Here is a 16,266-nt window from a genome sequence, read left to right as displayed (position 1 = left end):
TGATATTTGTTCTTTTCCCTTTGGTTTTCTTCTTCACGGACTCCTTTTATGCATACACTGGGTATTTTTTTAATATCTGATTTAGTAATCACTCTCTCTCAAATTTGTTTATTACCTCCGTCTTTCTATTTGATTTTTCTCCTTTTAACCTTGAAATTCTCTTAGAGATTTTCTATGGTATTCATTCCATTTTGTGTTCCTCTGGTTTAGTCTTTGTTTCTTTTAGTTTTCTTTTTTTCTGAGGTTTTCTAATACTGATTTATATTGTTCTTTCATGTCTTACATAATTTTCTTAACATCTTTTAGCTTTAATTTGACATAGAAAGTTGCTGTTTGATCTGTTCTGTGAGCACATCTTTCTAGCATTTTAAAAATTATCTACTTGGATACCATCCTGCTCCTTATTCTGTTTTTTTGCTTATGTAGTTTTGTATGGGATTTGACTTTGATATTTAAAAACAGAAAACAAATAAACTGTTGCTGTTGAGTCGATTCCGACTCATAGCCACCTATAAGACAGTAGAACTGCCCCTTAGGGTTTCCAAGGAGTGGCTGGTGGATTTGAACTGCCAACATTTGGTTAGCAGCCAGGCTCTTAACCACTGCACCACTAGAGCTCCAACCTTGATACAGAGACCGTAAACGTTATACAAGATATCTGAGCAGAGTAAAAGAAGCTGGCATACAGTTCAGGCCTAGAAATCCATTTTGGTGTAAAAAACCTGTAGAACTGGAAAACTGAACTGGTTAGGGTAGTTCTGCCTGCCAAGAACAATATTTTTAGCTCGTTTCCAGGAGCTTTATGTGACCTCTACATTTTCAGAAACGAATGCCTTGCAGTTACCCGGTGACCGTACTGTGAGCCCGTTGTAGTAACTAAGCCAGAAACTAATCTTGTCGGGTTGTTCCTGAGGAAGGCCCTCCTGTAAACCCCTCGGTCACTAAGCAGTCACTAAGTCAACAGAAACTCTTTTAACCTATCAATGTAAAGTCCCTGCTTCTGTTATCCCGCCTTTGACAATGATGTATTAACGAATAACCAATCAGGATTTTTCTTAACTTCCTTTCTCCTGTAATAGTATAGCAGCTGCTCCCTGACTGATTCAGTGGATTCTGCTAGTCTCTTGTGACCAGTGCACGCTGACAGACCCCTCATTCGAATGAATGTCTTTGTCTTGACTTAATAAAAATCAAATTGGAGTCTGGGGGCTTTTCCCCTTACTGCAACCTTGATGGTTAATCTTGGCTCATTTTTATGTGAAATTCGTTTTCCTGGTGTTTTAGAAGGAAGCTTTCCTCAGACAGCTTTTTTGGCTTCACGGTGCTCTCTCGTGTCATTTTTGTATAGCATTCCAAAATGTGGCAGCTTGCTTTCTGAGATACCCTGCCGCTCACCCCTTCCCTCCTCTAGCTGACCCTCTGCTTACTTCGCCTTTGTTTTGCCTATCCTGGTTGATTCTCATTCTACACCCAGCAGTTCCTCCTCACTGGGAGCTCTCGCCTAAAAGGGAACCCTAGCAAATCAGGTTAAAGAGTTCGCAGGTCATGGGGGCTAATCTGCTCAACCCTTTTGCCCTCCCTCCTGGACTCCTTTTATGCATTTGAAATTGGATTGAGCAAACTTTCTCCCAAATCAACCTGCTACGTTTTCCAGTGGCTGACTGTTGGCTCTTGGGGGCTGGTCCTGTTCTCAGATGCATCAGACACCCTGTTTCTTTCCCCTGGTTTCTCCTGCTCAGCCGCTCACACCGTGCAAGTCTCGTGGCCGTTGTTAGTTTGGCTTCACTGGCTTACAGTCGAGGTCAGTCGGGATAGTCTGTCCCTTCACGTGGTCCATGGTTTCTCCACGTAGTCGTTCTGTCCATTTTTATGTTGAGATTCAGGACTTGTTGCTGCCACCATCTTCCCAGAATCCCCTTGTACTAGATTTTGATAATTTGTAGCAGTACCAAATTTTAAGAAAAATATGTGGGAAAATTAAGATTGAGAAAGTTCTAGCCATTAGTAATATTATTGTTATTTTTCAAATTTGGGAAAATTGGATTTCACTTGATTTATATCAGAGGCAGCTTTCTGTGCTGATCTCAGAAAACCTTTACGGTGCTGAGAGGTAATAGAGGGGGAAGTAGTTGCAGAAAATAGAATAATACATTAAAGCTGCTTATGGGAAATAATGTACCTGTAGAAATTAAACTCTGACATTTTTGTCATGCAAATACCACAAGGCTAAGATAATTTAATTATCTGAAGAGGGCCTATTTCTGAATTTTGAAAAACATTTGTATTTCTAGCTTAGCTGTGAACTATTTTCCAGGGGAAGGTAGAAAAACTATTTCTCGGTTGTTCTGTTGTTTTTTTTTTTTTTTAATGAAGATGCTAGGGAGGATTCCAAGCACTGGGGGACTGAAGTAGCTGGGGATGAGTGGATTGAATAGCTCGGAAGGCAACATCATCTCTTTCAGGCCATCAGCACACCATTTAGGAAATCACTGATATTACAACTGAAGATATTATCCCAGTGGCTCATAGGAGCTAATGCAGCTTCTAGGAGAGGGAGGTGAAGTGAAACACACAGAGAAAGACGTGGGAGACGAAAGATCTGGTTCCAGCCCTGGTCACCATGCACGATCTGTGCGGTCTCGGCAAAGTCATTTAATTTCTTTGAGCCTTGTATTCTTCACCTGTAATATAATTACATGTGATTGGTGGCAAAGTAAGGCCGTTGAGGTAATTTAAAACAATTATGAATATTATTGTCATGTAAATACAAGTTTTAAAATAAAAAAATGACAAACCAAGTCGATTCCAACTCATGGCAACCCCATGTGTTTCAGAGTAGAACTGTGCATAGGGTTTTCAGCAGCTAGGATCTTTCAGAAGTTAATTGCCAGTTCTTTCTTCCAAGGTGCCTCTGGGTGGATTCCAACTGCCAAATTTTGGTTAGTAGCTGAGGGCTTGACCATTTACTCCACCCAGGAACTCACACACATAAAAACTGCACCTCTTCCTCAGTCCCCAACATTTAGTAAGTGGCACAGCACCTATACAGTTGCCCACGCCAGAAACCCTGATTATTCCCTCTTCTTTCCACTGATACCCAACCAGTTACCAGGGCCTACAATGCCTACTTTCTAAATATCTCTCAAACCCATCAATTCTCACCATGCCCAGCATCGATACGCTAATTCAGGCCACCATAGTCTTTTGTCTGAATTATTGCTGAAGCACCTTTATGTGTTTTCCAGCCTACAGTCTTATTCTTTCTAAAAATGCCATCCACGGCACGGCCAGAGTGATCTTTCAGATCAGATTATGATGCCTTGTTTCTTAAGCCTCCTTCCTAGATTGTTATTATATTTGACACATTTCTAACTCTTTCACATGACTGGGAAGGTCCTCACCTTTCCAGTCGCATCTGTTACCAGTTAATAGTCTGCTCATTACTCTGCAGACCAAAGAATGGACTTCGATCCCCCCAATGTGCTGTATTTCCCCTTGCCTCTGCAGCAGTGGCCTCTCCTGGAATATATTTTTAGCTCCTCCATGTCTCATGAGGCCAACTCCTAGCCTTCCTTGACTCCCTAAGACTGGGCTGGTTGTCCCTCCTGTGTACAGCACCTTGATCTACACTTATTTTGCCTTATACTTGCCTGTTTAGGTAACTACCTTCCCCCTTGGAACTCAATCTCCAAGAGGTCAAAGACTATGAAATACTCATTTTTGTATCCATTGTGCCTCACTTCAATATTTGTTGAATGAATGATTTACCACACTGTTCCCAGAAGACTCACGATCTGTAGTCATTCATAACGGTGAGCTACCGTCCTCCACTCAGGGTTGGTTAGGAGACTAGTTTGTATCAAACCATAAAAACCAATTCCACTTTGAAAGACATAGACAATCGGTAATACATGACCGCACTGACATTCTTTCATGCTCTTATGTAGATGTTACCTATTATGTTCTAATATTTCAAGACAATCTCTGATAGATACAATGATGATTTTCCCAATAATGCTTCTTTTTCTCTTCCAGATATTAAGTAGAATCCACACACATTAATACGCGTGCCCACAGCTCTCTGTGATGCCTTTTGTTTTCTCCCAGATGCGTAATGCCTACGGCTCTTGAAAACACATAGGTGTCCGTGAGTCATTCCGTTGACTCCTGTTCTTACTAAATAACTATCGATCATCTTTATATTGGTTTAGGCGAGATAGCAAAAAGAAATCAGATGTTTGCAAACAGAAAGCCTGTGTGAACCCTTGGTGCCTCTAAGGTGAAAATAAATCAATAAATAATCAGAATCCAACACACAAGAAGAAAAAAAAAATCAATTGAAGTAACCATTTTTTCAAAACCTGCAAAAAGGATGAGTGGAAACTACTCCTTGGGGGGAAAAGATGTGCTGCCTGTAGCAGGGTCGTGCTCCGAGACTTTCTCTCCAAATTTCACTTCACAAACCCGGGAACGTGCTTGATCAGAAGACCGCCTACCTAGTGAGTGTTCATTCTTGTGTGAGTCTCAGTATAAATTGTGCTATTCTCCCTGCTTCACAAGTATAGTTTTTCCACTGTTGAAATATCTGGGAGCACAGGACATGAAAGTGCATTATTAAATTTTATGCCACCAAAGAAGGCTTTAAAACCCACTCTCAAAATGTAGTGGATATTTTTGGGACTATGTATTTGGAAGAAACTTAGGACAGAGCTCGTGGATCCGTGCGGACCCTTCAGTTTATCCTAGCATGTCTGAGACTGTACAGGCGTATGGTTTCAGGAGAGACATCAGCAAATGAGTATCAGTTTGATAAAACCATCAATATCATCATATTCAAGGCAATAGCAATATGTTGATGTTAGTGTTGTTAGAATGTCCGTGGACTCTGATAATTTTGAGAACTGAAAGTTAAGGAAGGGCCCAGGAGGTTTACAAAATGGAAAGTGAATCAAAGTGAGAGCTAGGAGTCTTGGGTGCTAGGTCAAACTCTGCCTCTAACTGAATCCTTCAAATGTTAACAAATATGTCAATAGCATTTAACGAATAAAATGTTGTGTGCTGTCGAGTCAATTCTGACTCACAGTGACCCTATAGGACACAGTAGAACTGCCCCATAGGATGTCTAAGGCTGTAATCTCTTTTTTTTTTTTAATTTTTATTTTGATTGTGCTTTAGGTGAAAGTTTACAGCTCGTTAGTTTCTCATACAAAAATGTATACACACATTGTTATGTGACCCTAGTTGCTATCCCTATAATATGACAGCACACTCCTCCTTTCCACACCAGATTTCCCATGTCCATTCAACCAGCTCCTAACCCTTTCTGCCTTCTCATCTCATCTCCAGACAGGAGCTGCCCATTTAGTCTCATTTATCTACTTGAACTAAGAAGCACACTCTTCATGAATATCATTTTATGTGTTATAGCCCAGTCCAATCTTTGTCTGAACAGTTGGCTTCGGGAATGGTTTTAGTTCTGGGTTAACCGGGGGCCGTGTCTTCTGGGGTTCCTCCAGTCTCAGTCAGACCATTAAGTCTGGTCTTTTTACTAGAATTTGAGTTCTGCACCCCACTTTTCTCCTGCTCCATCAGGGACTCTGTTGTGTTCCCTGTCAGGGTGGTCATTGGTGGTAGCCAGGTGCCATGTAGTTCTTCTGGACTCAGGCTGATGGAGTCTCTGGTTTATGTGGCCCTTTTTATCTCTTGGGCTAGTATTTTCCTTGTGTCTTTGGTGTTCTTCATTCTCCTTTGCTCCAGGTGGGTTGAGACCAGTTGTTGCATCTTAGATGACCGCTCGCTAGCTTTTAAGACCCAAGACGTAAAGGCTACTGTAATCTTTAAGGGAGCAGATTGCCATATCTTTCTCCTGCAGAGTGCTGGTGGGTTTGAACCACTGACCTTTTGGTTAGCAGCTGAGCACTTAACCATTGCGTCATCAAGGCTCCTTAAAAGAGTATAATACCTAGGAATAAGTTTAAACAAAGAGTTGACTGACTTGTACCCTGAAAACTACAGAAAACATTGCTGGAAGAAATTAAAGAAGACCTAAATAAATAGAACACCCATCTGTCAGTTTGTCAAACTGTAGGGGCTTCTGTGTTGCTATGATGCTGCATGCTGTCCCCGTGGTATTTCAAATACCAGCAGGGTCACCCGTAGTGGACAGGTTTCAGTGGAGCTTTCAGACTAAAACAGAGTAAAAAGAAAGGCCTGGCAATCTACTTCCAAAAATTAGCCAGTGAAAACCCTATGGATCACAGCAGAATATTGTCCAATATAGGCTGGAAGATGAGCCCCCTAGGTTGGAAGGTGGTCAAGATACACAGTGGCTGCAACAATGGACTCGAGCATACCAATGATCATGAATATGGTGCAGGACTGGGCAGCGTTTTGTTCTGTTGTACATGGGGTTGCTATGAGTGTGAGCTGATTCAAAGGCAACTAATGACAACAAATAAATGGAAAGAAATCTCATGTTCATGGATTGAAAGGCTTAATATTGTTACAATGTCAATACTACCTTTAGTGATTTACCGATTGTGTGACATCCTTATCAAAATCCCAACAGCTTCTTTTTGCTGTGGAAATGGAAAAGCTGATCCTCAAATTTATATAGAATTTAAATTCAGGGGCCCTGAATAACCAAAACAATCTTGAAATTCAAGGACAAAGTAAGAGGACTCGCACTTCCCGATTTAAAAACTTACTACAAAGTCACAGTAATCAAAAGAGTGTGGCACTGTCATAAGGATACAAGTAGATTGCCAGGCCTGTCTTCTGAGGAGCTTCTGGGTGGCTTCGAACCACCAACCTTTAGGCTAGTAGTTGCGTACTTAACTGTTTGCACCACCCAGGGATTCATTATGCAAAGGCAGAGAGGCTTAAAACGGCTCACGTATTTACTCTGTGAAAAGTGTTTACATGGTTTTTGCTAATGTGCCTCTGCTGTTATCACTTATGGCATTATGTATTTTAATTTTTAGTAAATACGTTTAAAAAGTAGTTTTAGATGCCTACAGAGTCAGGAATTATAACTTGTTAAAGAATTGAGGCAAAAGATCCTCCCTACCAAAATATATTAATAAAAATGTTTAAAAATGACTGAACTCTAAACCTGCCACCTAGTGGCTGGCTTTCCTAACCTTTCCCCAAGACTGCTGCTGCTCTCAGTGCTTATCATCATCATCGCTCACGCCTTCTCCCTGTGGGTCCTCCATGTTCCAGCTGATGAGTCATGTCATCTAAAGCAATTCGTCCTCGCAGGGCAGCCAACTGGCAGAGTGAGGACGGCTTTCGTTCTGTTCTCAGCGAGGAGGAATTGCTTTAGATGACATGACTCATCACTGTCTCCAGGCTTCCCGCTGACACAGCTCACCTTAAACTTCATAGGCATTTTGATTGGGATCATGTTAAAAGCATTGTTTAGCAATAGGATGTCTTTTTAGTTATTTTTGCTTTTGTTTTCCAGCAAGACACCAGGAGTCACACTGACCAGGCCACTGGCACACTGGGTGTTAGTTCTTAAGGACCCATTGTTAAGTTTGTTAGCAAAATGGGACCCTATTCTTGAAGCAAGTGTCTGTCTGTCAAGGATCCAAAGGGAAGTGTCACTCCAGGGTTCTAAGCAAAAGGTCGGCAGTTTGAATCCACCAGCTGCTTCCTGGAAACCCTATGGGGCAGTTCTGCTCTGTCCTGTAGGGTCCCTGTGAGTTGGAATCAACTTGACGGCAATGGGTTGGTTTTGGTGAGAAGGTTAACCATGTCATCTTGCTGGCTAGCATTCTAAAGGAGGATTATATTTTAATTTTTACTTTATGTCGGTCTGTCTCCACTAGTGGGTATTTTTCTTTATGACTAAACTTTTTATATACAACACCTAGCCTGACATATACGCAATAAACATTTTTCAAATCAATGAACATAAAGAATTTTTTGAAAACTTGTCCAAGTGTGCAAATCCAAGAAAATATATTTAAGTATCAAAATTTACTTTTGCAGCACTTATCGAGACCTTTAAAATGTATATTACTTATAAGTCAAATAATTAGACTCTGGGGAGTTTATCCTAAGTTAGTAATCAAAAGAACATAAAGGAACTTTATATATACACACACACAAACGTTTACTGCTGTGCAATCTATAGTAATGAAAATTTGGAAATAAATATCCAACAGGAGAGAAAATGATTACATTATAGAATATCCCTCAATCATATAATAGAAATGATTGTGAAGATTCTAATTGAAATTTTATCTTTTAATTATTATGTTAGGCAAACTCTTTATTCAAAATTGTGCAATTTTAGATTGTTGTTGTTGTCGATAGGTGCTGTTGAGTCTGTTCTGACTCATAGTGACCTTGTGTACAATAGAACAAAACACTGCCTGGTCCTGCACCATCCTCACAATCGTTGCTATGCTTGAGCCCATCACTGCAGCCACTGGGTCAATCCATTCATTGAGAGTCTTTCTCTCTTTCTCTGACCCTCTGTTTTACCAAGCCTGATGTTCTTCTCCAGGGACTGATCCCTCCTGATAACATGTCCAAAGTACATGAGGCGAAGTCTCGCCATCCTCATTTCTAAGGAGCATTCTGGCTGTACTTCTTCCAAGACAGATTTGTTCATTCTTCTGGCAGTCCATGGTGTATTCAATATTCTTCGCCAACTCCATAATTCAAAGGCATCAATTCATCTTCGATCTTCCTTATTCATTGTCCATGGCTTAGGTCCGGCACACCTTAGTCCTCAAAGTGACATCTTTGCTTTTTAATACTTAAAAGAGGTCTTATGCAGCTGATTTGCCCAATGCAACATATCGTTTGATTTTCTGACTGCTGCTTCTGTGGGTGTTGATTGTGGATCCAAATAAAATGAAATCCTTGACAACTTCAGTCTTTTTTCTGTGTATCATGATGTTGCTTATTGGTACAGTTGTGAGGATTTTTGTTTTCTTTATGTTGAGGTGTAATCCACACTGAAGGCTGTGGTCTTTGATCTTCATCAGTAAGTACTTCAAGTCCTCTTCACTTTCAGCAAGCAAGGTTGTGTCATCTGCATATCACAGGTTGTTAATGAGTCTGCCTCAGATTCTGATGCCCCGTTCTTCTTCATATAGTTCAGCTTCTCCAATTATTTGCTCAGCATCCAGATTAAGTTTAAAAGGATACAACCCTGACACACACCTTTCCTGATTTTAAACCATGCAGTATCCCCTTGTTCTGTTAGAATGACTCCCTCTTGGTCTATGTACAGGTTCTGCATGTGCACAATTAAGTTTTCTGGAATTCCCATTCTTCACAATGTTATTCATAATTTGTTATGATCCACACAGTCAAATGCCATAGTCAGTAAAACACAGGTAAACATCTTTCTGGTATTCTCTGCTTTCAGCCAAGATCTATCTGACATCAGCCAGGATATCTCTCTTTCCACATCCTCTTCTGAATTCGGCTTGAATTTCTGGCATATAGTACCCTGTCGATATACTGCTGCAATCGTTTTTGAATTATCTTCAGCAAAATTTTACTTGTATGTGATATTAATGATCTTGTTTGATAATTTCCACATGCTGTTGGATCACCTGTCTTTGGAATGCACATAAATATGGATCTCTTCCAGTTGGGCTGGCCAGGTAGCTGGCTTCCAAATTTCTTGGCATACATGAGTGAGCACATCCAGCACTGTATCCATTTATTGAAACATCTCAATTGATATACTGCCAATTCCTGGAGACTTGTTTTTCTTGCAATGCCTTTAGTGCAGTTTGGACTTCTCCCTTCGTACCATCAGTTCTTGATCATATGCTACCTCCTAAAATGGTTGAACATCGACCAATTCTTTTCGGCACAATAACTTTGTGTATTTCTTCCGTCTTCAAGTTTCAGAGTCTCTGCTGACATCCATTTTGGTCTTTTCTTTCTTTCCTGTCTTTTTTAGTGAACTTTTGCTTTCTTCATGTATGATATCCTTGATGTCATCCCACAACTTGTCTGGTCTTTTGTTCATTAGTGTTCAATGCATCAAATCTATTATTGAGATGGTCTCTAAATTCAGGTGGGATATATTCAAGGTCATACTTTGGCTCTGCAGTAGCTCCCATTAATAAAGTAAGGTGGACTAATTGAAATATTAATGTCAAATGGTGAGTATTAGAGACTGTTCGCCTTGTGAGATACTGAAGTTCAAGGCTCTGTATCAGTAGCAATGACTGATGGTGTTCTCGGAGGAAGCAAGACCTCTGTAAAATTGTGAGAATGATTAATGGTTGCTTCGTCCTCTCTTTGCAAGGCAGAGTTTGTGCTCTGTTATTCTTGGCCTTTCAATATAGTCTGTATTTAACCAGACCCTTCCCATTTTTAAAATGATACTGTTAGGGCATTTACATTTATTCCTTTTCAGAAATGTATTGCCTACTATGTGCTAAGCACTGTACTATATTCTGGGCATACAGATTGAATAAAACACAATCCTTACTTTAATAGGTGTCTGGGCTAGAAATGCAGGATTGGGAACCATTCCCAGGGCCTCTGTGTATGGTTTGTGCATGTGACTGAGCCCAAGGAAAGGGCGAGTCTTTCAAATTTGCACAAATTGCCTTCTCTTCACACATGTGCATCTATAGGACTGTGTCTGCCCAGGTCTGCCTTTGTTGTTTTCACATAGGACTCTATAACCTAGTGGCAGGTCTGATCCATACATGTAATTTAAACCTCGGAATTGGATGAACCTCTGAGAAATACAAGCAAAGGAAAAGAATTAAAAGGTCACTATAAGCGGATGAGGAACAGACAGTTTGATGGAAACTGTAAAGTGAAAAGAAGGAAGAGATTAAAGCAAATATCAGAAGAATGTATAATGGAAAAAGGAGTCAATTGTGCCAAATGCAACAAAAAAATTCAAGAGGGGTTGGGATTGGAAAACAATTACCAAATTTAGTTATGGGGATGTTATCTGGAAAATTTAAGGAAAGTTGTGAGGATAGAAGCCAGATTTATTTCATCTATATGTTCATTCATTTACACATTCGTTCATTTAAATATTTATCTAAACCTTTACTAAGTTCCAGGCATGTGCTGATATGGAAAATTTATTTAATGGGTGCCTGGTAAAGATACTGAAAGAGTTTAGCCAAGAGAAAAAGAAGATGGGGGCTAGAGGAAGTCCCCTTTATGAAGATACGTTAAAAAAAAAAAAAAAAAGTGAAATCTAGTTATGTTTAAAGGAGCCCTAGTGCTATAATAATTAAGTGCTAGGCTGCTAACCAAATGTTGGCAGTTCAAACCCACCCAGTGGCTCCATGGGAGAAAGACCGAGGGATCTGCTCCATAAAGATCACAGCCCAGAAAGCCCTGTGGGACAGTTCTACTCTGTCACATGAGGTTGCTATGAGTCAAAATCAAGTTGATGGCAGCTAACAACAACAGTTATGTTTAAAACAGAATTAAGAACATGGGTGTATGGGAAGAGTTTAAGAACATTAGAGAATAAGGTCCCTAGAGTTTTAAGAAGGAAAAAGAGAGACAACAACTACAAGATTAGAAAGATGTTGAGGTGGAGATATAAAATTTCATGTCGTAGCTACAGGAATTACTATTCAGTTTAGATGCTTTACAAACATGTTTTCTAGACTAACTTAAATTGCCTTTTTTTTTTAACCTCTAGCATGAATTTGAGCATGGATTAACTACTAGATTAAAAGACATTTACATGTACAATTATACCTCCAAGTAAATTAGCCAAGCACAAAATATGACTCCAATTTAATAATCTCATTTATCAGCCAAGTTCTTCCATAATTAGATACTGTTCTTTTAAGCTCAATTGTTCAGCCTAGGGCAGAGAGCACAGAAATTAATGGGAAGAGCTTAATTGGAACTTCATCTGTGCATTGGTTAAATTCTTTAAGAGTTTTTGTTTCTATTGTCATCCTTCATAATCCCCTCAATAGTTTTATCATGGATGAACAGCCAATCAATATAAGAAGATAATACGGAAAATAAATTCTAAAAAAATTATTTGTATGTGTAAGTATACCACACTATGGTTTATATTTCTCATGTTTCAACTTAATGATTTTCTTTTTAAAAATTAAAAAAACTTTTTTTCATGTGGCAAACCTGGGACAGTGACAGTACTAGTGTTTTCATATGTTGCTGTTAGGTGTCGTTGGATCAGTTCTGACTCCTAGCGACCCTATATACAAAAGAACAAAACACTGCCCAGTCCTGCACCATCCTCACAATCTTTGTTATGTTGGAGTCCATGGTTACAGCCACTGTGTCAATTTATGTCGTTGAGGGTCTTCCTCTTTTTCGCCGACCCTCTGCTTTACCAAGCATGACGTCCTCCTCCAGTACTGGTCCCTTCTGATAACATGTCCAAAGTAAGTGAGACCAAGTCCTGTCATCCTTGCTTCCAAGGAGCACTCTGGCTGTACTTCTTTGAAGACAGGCCTGTTTGTTCCTCTGGTAGTCCATGGCATATTCAATATTCTTCGCCAACACCGTAAATCAAAAGACTTCAATTCTTCTTTGGTCTTCCTTATTCGTTGCCCAGCTTTCACATGCATATGAAGCAATTGAAAATACCATGGCTTGGGTCATGCGCACGTTAGTCCTTAAAGTGACATCTTAGCTTTTTAACACTTTAAAGAGGTCTTTTGCAGCAGATTTGCCCAATGAAATATGTTGTTTGATTTCCTGAGACTGCTGTTTCCATGGGTGTTGATTGTGGATCCAAGTAAAATGAAATCCTTGACAAAGTCAATCTTTACTCCATTTATCATGATATTGCTTATTGGTCCAGTTGTGAGGATTTTTGTTTTCTTTGTGTTGAGGTGTAATCCATACTGAAGGCTGGGGTCTTTGATCTTCATAGGTAAGTGCTTCAAGCCCCCTTCACTTTCAGCAAGCAAGGTTGTGTCATCTTCATATCACAGGTTATTAATGAGTCTTCCTCCAATCCTGATGCCCCGTTCATCTTCATATAGTCCAGCTTCTCGGATTATTTGCTTAGCATACAGATTGAATAAGTATGGTGAAAGGATACAACCCTGATGCATACATTTCCTGACTTTAAACCACACAATATCCACTTGTCCTGTTGCTATTACCTAAATGATAATCTTTCTTAGAACTAAAATTTGAGGGCTACTACATATAAAAGTAAGGAGCCCTGGTGGCGCAATGGTTAAGCACTCACTCTGTTGCAAACCAAAAGGTTGGCGGTTAGAACCCACCAGCTGCTCTGTGGGAGAAAAAACCTGGCAAGCTGCTCGTGTAAAAATGACAGCCTGAGAAACCCTATGAGACAGTTCTACTCTGTCATATGGAGTAGCTATGAGTCAGAATTGACTCGATGACACACAATAATAACATATAAAAGTTGTACAGCTTTTTCGCAACGGGTTTGCCGCCAGAACACGGGTGTTGGTGAAAACTATCACAGAGTCTAAGCCAAAATGGGAAAGGAAAAGACCCATATCAACATCGTCGTCATTGGACACGTAGATTCAGGCACGTCTACCACTACTGGTCACCTGATCTACAAATGTGGTGGGATCGACAAAAGAAGCATCGAAAAATTTGAGAAGGAAGCTGCTGAGATGGGAAAGGGCTCCTTCAGGTATGCCTGGGACTCGGATAAACTGAAAGCTGAATGCGAGCGAGGCATCACCATTGATATCTCCCTGTGGAAATTTGAGACCAGCAAGTATTACGTGACCACCATTGATGCCCCAGGACACAGAGACTTCGTCAAAAACATGATTACAGGAACATCACAGGCTGATTGTGCTGTCCTGATTGTTGCTGCTGGTGTTGGTGAATTTGAAGCTGGTATCTCCAAGAATGGGCAGACCCGTGAGCATGCCCTTCTGGCTTACACACTGGGTGTGAAACAACTCATTGTTGGTGTTAACAAAATGGATTCCACTGAGCCACCATACAGCCACAAGAGATATGAGGAAATTGTTAAGGAAGTCAGCACCTACATTAAGAAAATTGGCTACAACCCTGACACAGTAGCATTTGTGCCAATTTCTGGTTGGCATGGTGACAACATGCTAGAGCCAAGTGCTAACATGCCTTGGTTCAAGGGATGGAAATTCACCCATAAGGATGGCGATGCCAGTGGAACCACGCTGCTTGAAGCTCTGGATTGCATCCTGCCACCAACTCGCCCAGCTGACAGGCTGCTGTGTCTGCCTCTCCAGGATGTCTATAAAATTGGTGGTATTGGCACTGTCCCTGTGGGCAGGGTGGAGACTGGTGTCCTCAAGCCTGGGATGGTGGTCGCCTTTGCTCCAGTCAACGTCACCACTGAAGTAAATTCTGTTGAAATGCACCATGAAGCTTTGAGCGAAGCTCTGCCTGGGGACAATGTAGGCTTCAATATCAAGAATGTCTCTGTGAAAGATGTTTGTCGTGGCAGTGTGGCTGGTGACAGCAAAAATGACCCACCAATGGAAGCAGCTGGCTTCACTGCTCAGGTGATCATCCTGAACCACCCAGGCCAAATCATTGCTGGCTATGCACCTGTGCTGGATTGTCACACAGCTCACATTGCTTGCAAGTTTGCTGAGCTCAAAGAGAAGATTGATCGCCGTTCTGGAAAAAAGCTAGAAGATGGCCCCAAATTCTTGAAGTCTGGTGATGCTGCCATCGTTGACATGGTTCCTGGCAAGCCTACGTGTGTCGAGAGCTTCCCTGACTATCCTCCTCTGGGTCGTTTTGCTGTTCGAGATATGAGAGAGACAGTTGCTATGGGTGTCATCAAGGCAGTGGACAAAAAGGCTGCTAGAGCTGTCAAGGTCACCAAGTCTGCTCAGAAAGCTCAGAAGGCTAAATGAATGTTACCCATAATACCTGCCACCCCAGTCTTAATCAGTGGCGGAAGAACGGTCTCAGAACTGTTTGTCTCAATTGGCCATTTAAGTTAATAGTAAAAGACTGGTTAATGATAACAATGCATCGTAAAACCTTCAGAAGGAAAGGAATGTTTTGGGGACCATTTGTTTCTTCTTTTGTGTGGCAGTTTTAAGGTATTAGCTTTTTAAAATCAGTACTTTTTAAATGGAAACAACTTGACCAAAAATCTGTCACAGAGTTATGAGACCCATTAAAACAAAGTTGAATGAGGAAAAAAAAAAAAGTTGTACAAGAAGTCAAATTGTAGTACAGATTTGGTGATCTGGGTAGTTGGCACGGTTTTATCTGCTCTGCCAGCAGATAAACTCTAATATTCTTTTCACTCTAAAATGCCAGCTTATACTCTGGTTTAGAGGTTGTGAACTGCCAACCCATAGACCTTTTTTGATTCACCCATAAACAATCTTTTAAATTTCTTAATTGATCATCAACATTTAAAAATCAGGAGATCTTACATACAAATCTAGATTTTCATCCTCATAGAAAATTAAAAGCACCGGAAGCACTGGGTCAGCACTGCCATGTGACAACCGTAAACAGGCACTGAGTAGTGACTGCCTCTTTTAGTTGGGTTATATATTCCAGTTTCCACACATTCAGTGTGTTAACTCATTGTGTTACTGCCTCATCTGCATAGACACTTGAGTTTAGGCCGAGAGTTCTCTAACTTTAGTCTGTATAAGAATCACTAACGGAGATGAAAGTTCATGAGCACCGTCCCTAGAGGTTCTGATTCAGCAAGTCTCTGGTTGAGTCGACAAATCCGTATGTTCCAGAAGCACCACAGATACATCTAACAGAAGCTGTGGACCACACTCCCCCAGGCACTGCTTTAGGTGATTATACACAGCCATGCTCTTACCACCTTGGATATTAAAACATTAATTGCCTACAGTTGTCTACAGACCACCAACAATTTTAATAAGTAGGAACTCACTTGCTGCCATACTTGCAGGTATTACTAAATCAGTGATTCTTAACCTAAATCTCCTTAAAGGATTTCCTGTTAAATGGTACACAACGTATTTTTCATATGGACATGTGGCAGGCACTGCTGGATTTTGTTCAAGGGCAGCAATGTGTCCAGCTAAATATCCATATTTCTCAGCCTCTCTTGCAGCTAGGAATGTACATGTGACCCAATTCTGACCAAGAAAATATAAACTGAAGTTACTGACTGAGGCATCAGGTCAAGTTCTGTGAGAGAGTGACTCAGCTGGCAGATTCTTTTTGCCCCTTTCCCTGTCTAAAATAGAGAGTCAGTGTTGGAAGTGGAGCAGCCATCTTGCCAGGAATGACTGAACAGAAAAGGGGAAAGAGCTCATGGATCTGCTTGTG

General features: G+C 40.7%; 1 pseudogene; it reads left to right on the top strand.

Annotated features, from left to right (window-relative positions):
• The first annotated feature begins 13,419 nt into the window (after positions 1–13,419).
• On the top strand, positions 13,420–15,096 carry LOC101359984 (elongation factor 1-alpha 1 pseudogene; annotated as a pseudogene).
• The last annotated feature ends 1,170 nt before the right edge of the window (positions 15,097–16,266 follow it).

The sequence above is a fragment of the Trichechus manatus genome, unplaced genomic scaffold (assembly GCF_000243295.1).
Source record: "Trichechus manatus latirostris isolate Lorelei unplaced genomic scaffold, TriManLat1.0 scaffold00062, whole genome shotgun sequence".
Taxonomy (NCBI): Eukaryota; Metazoa; Chordata; class Mammalia; order Sirenia; family Trichechidae; genus Trichechus; species Trichechus manatus.
This window is presented reverse-complemented; position numbering and strand designations above follow the sequence as displayed.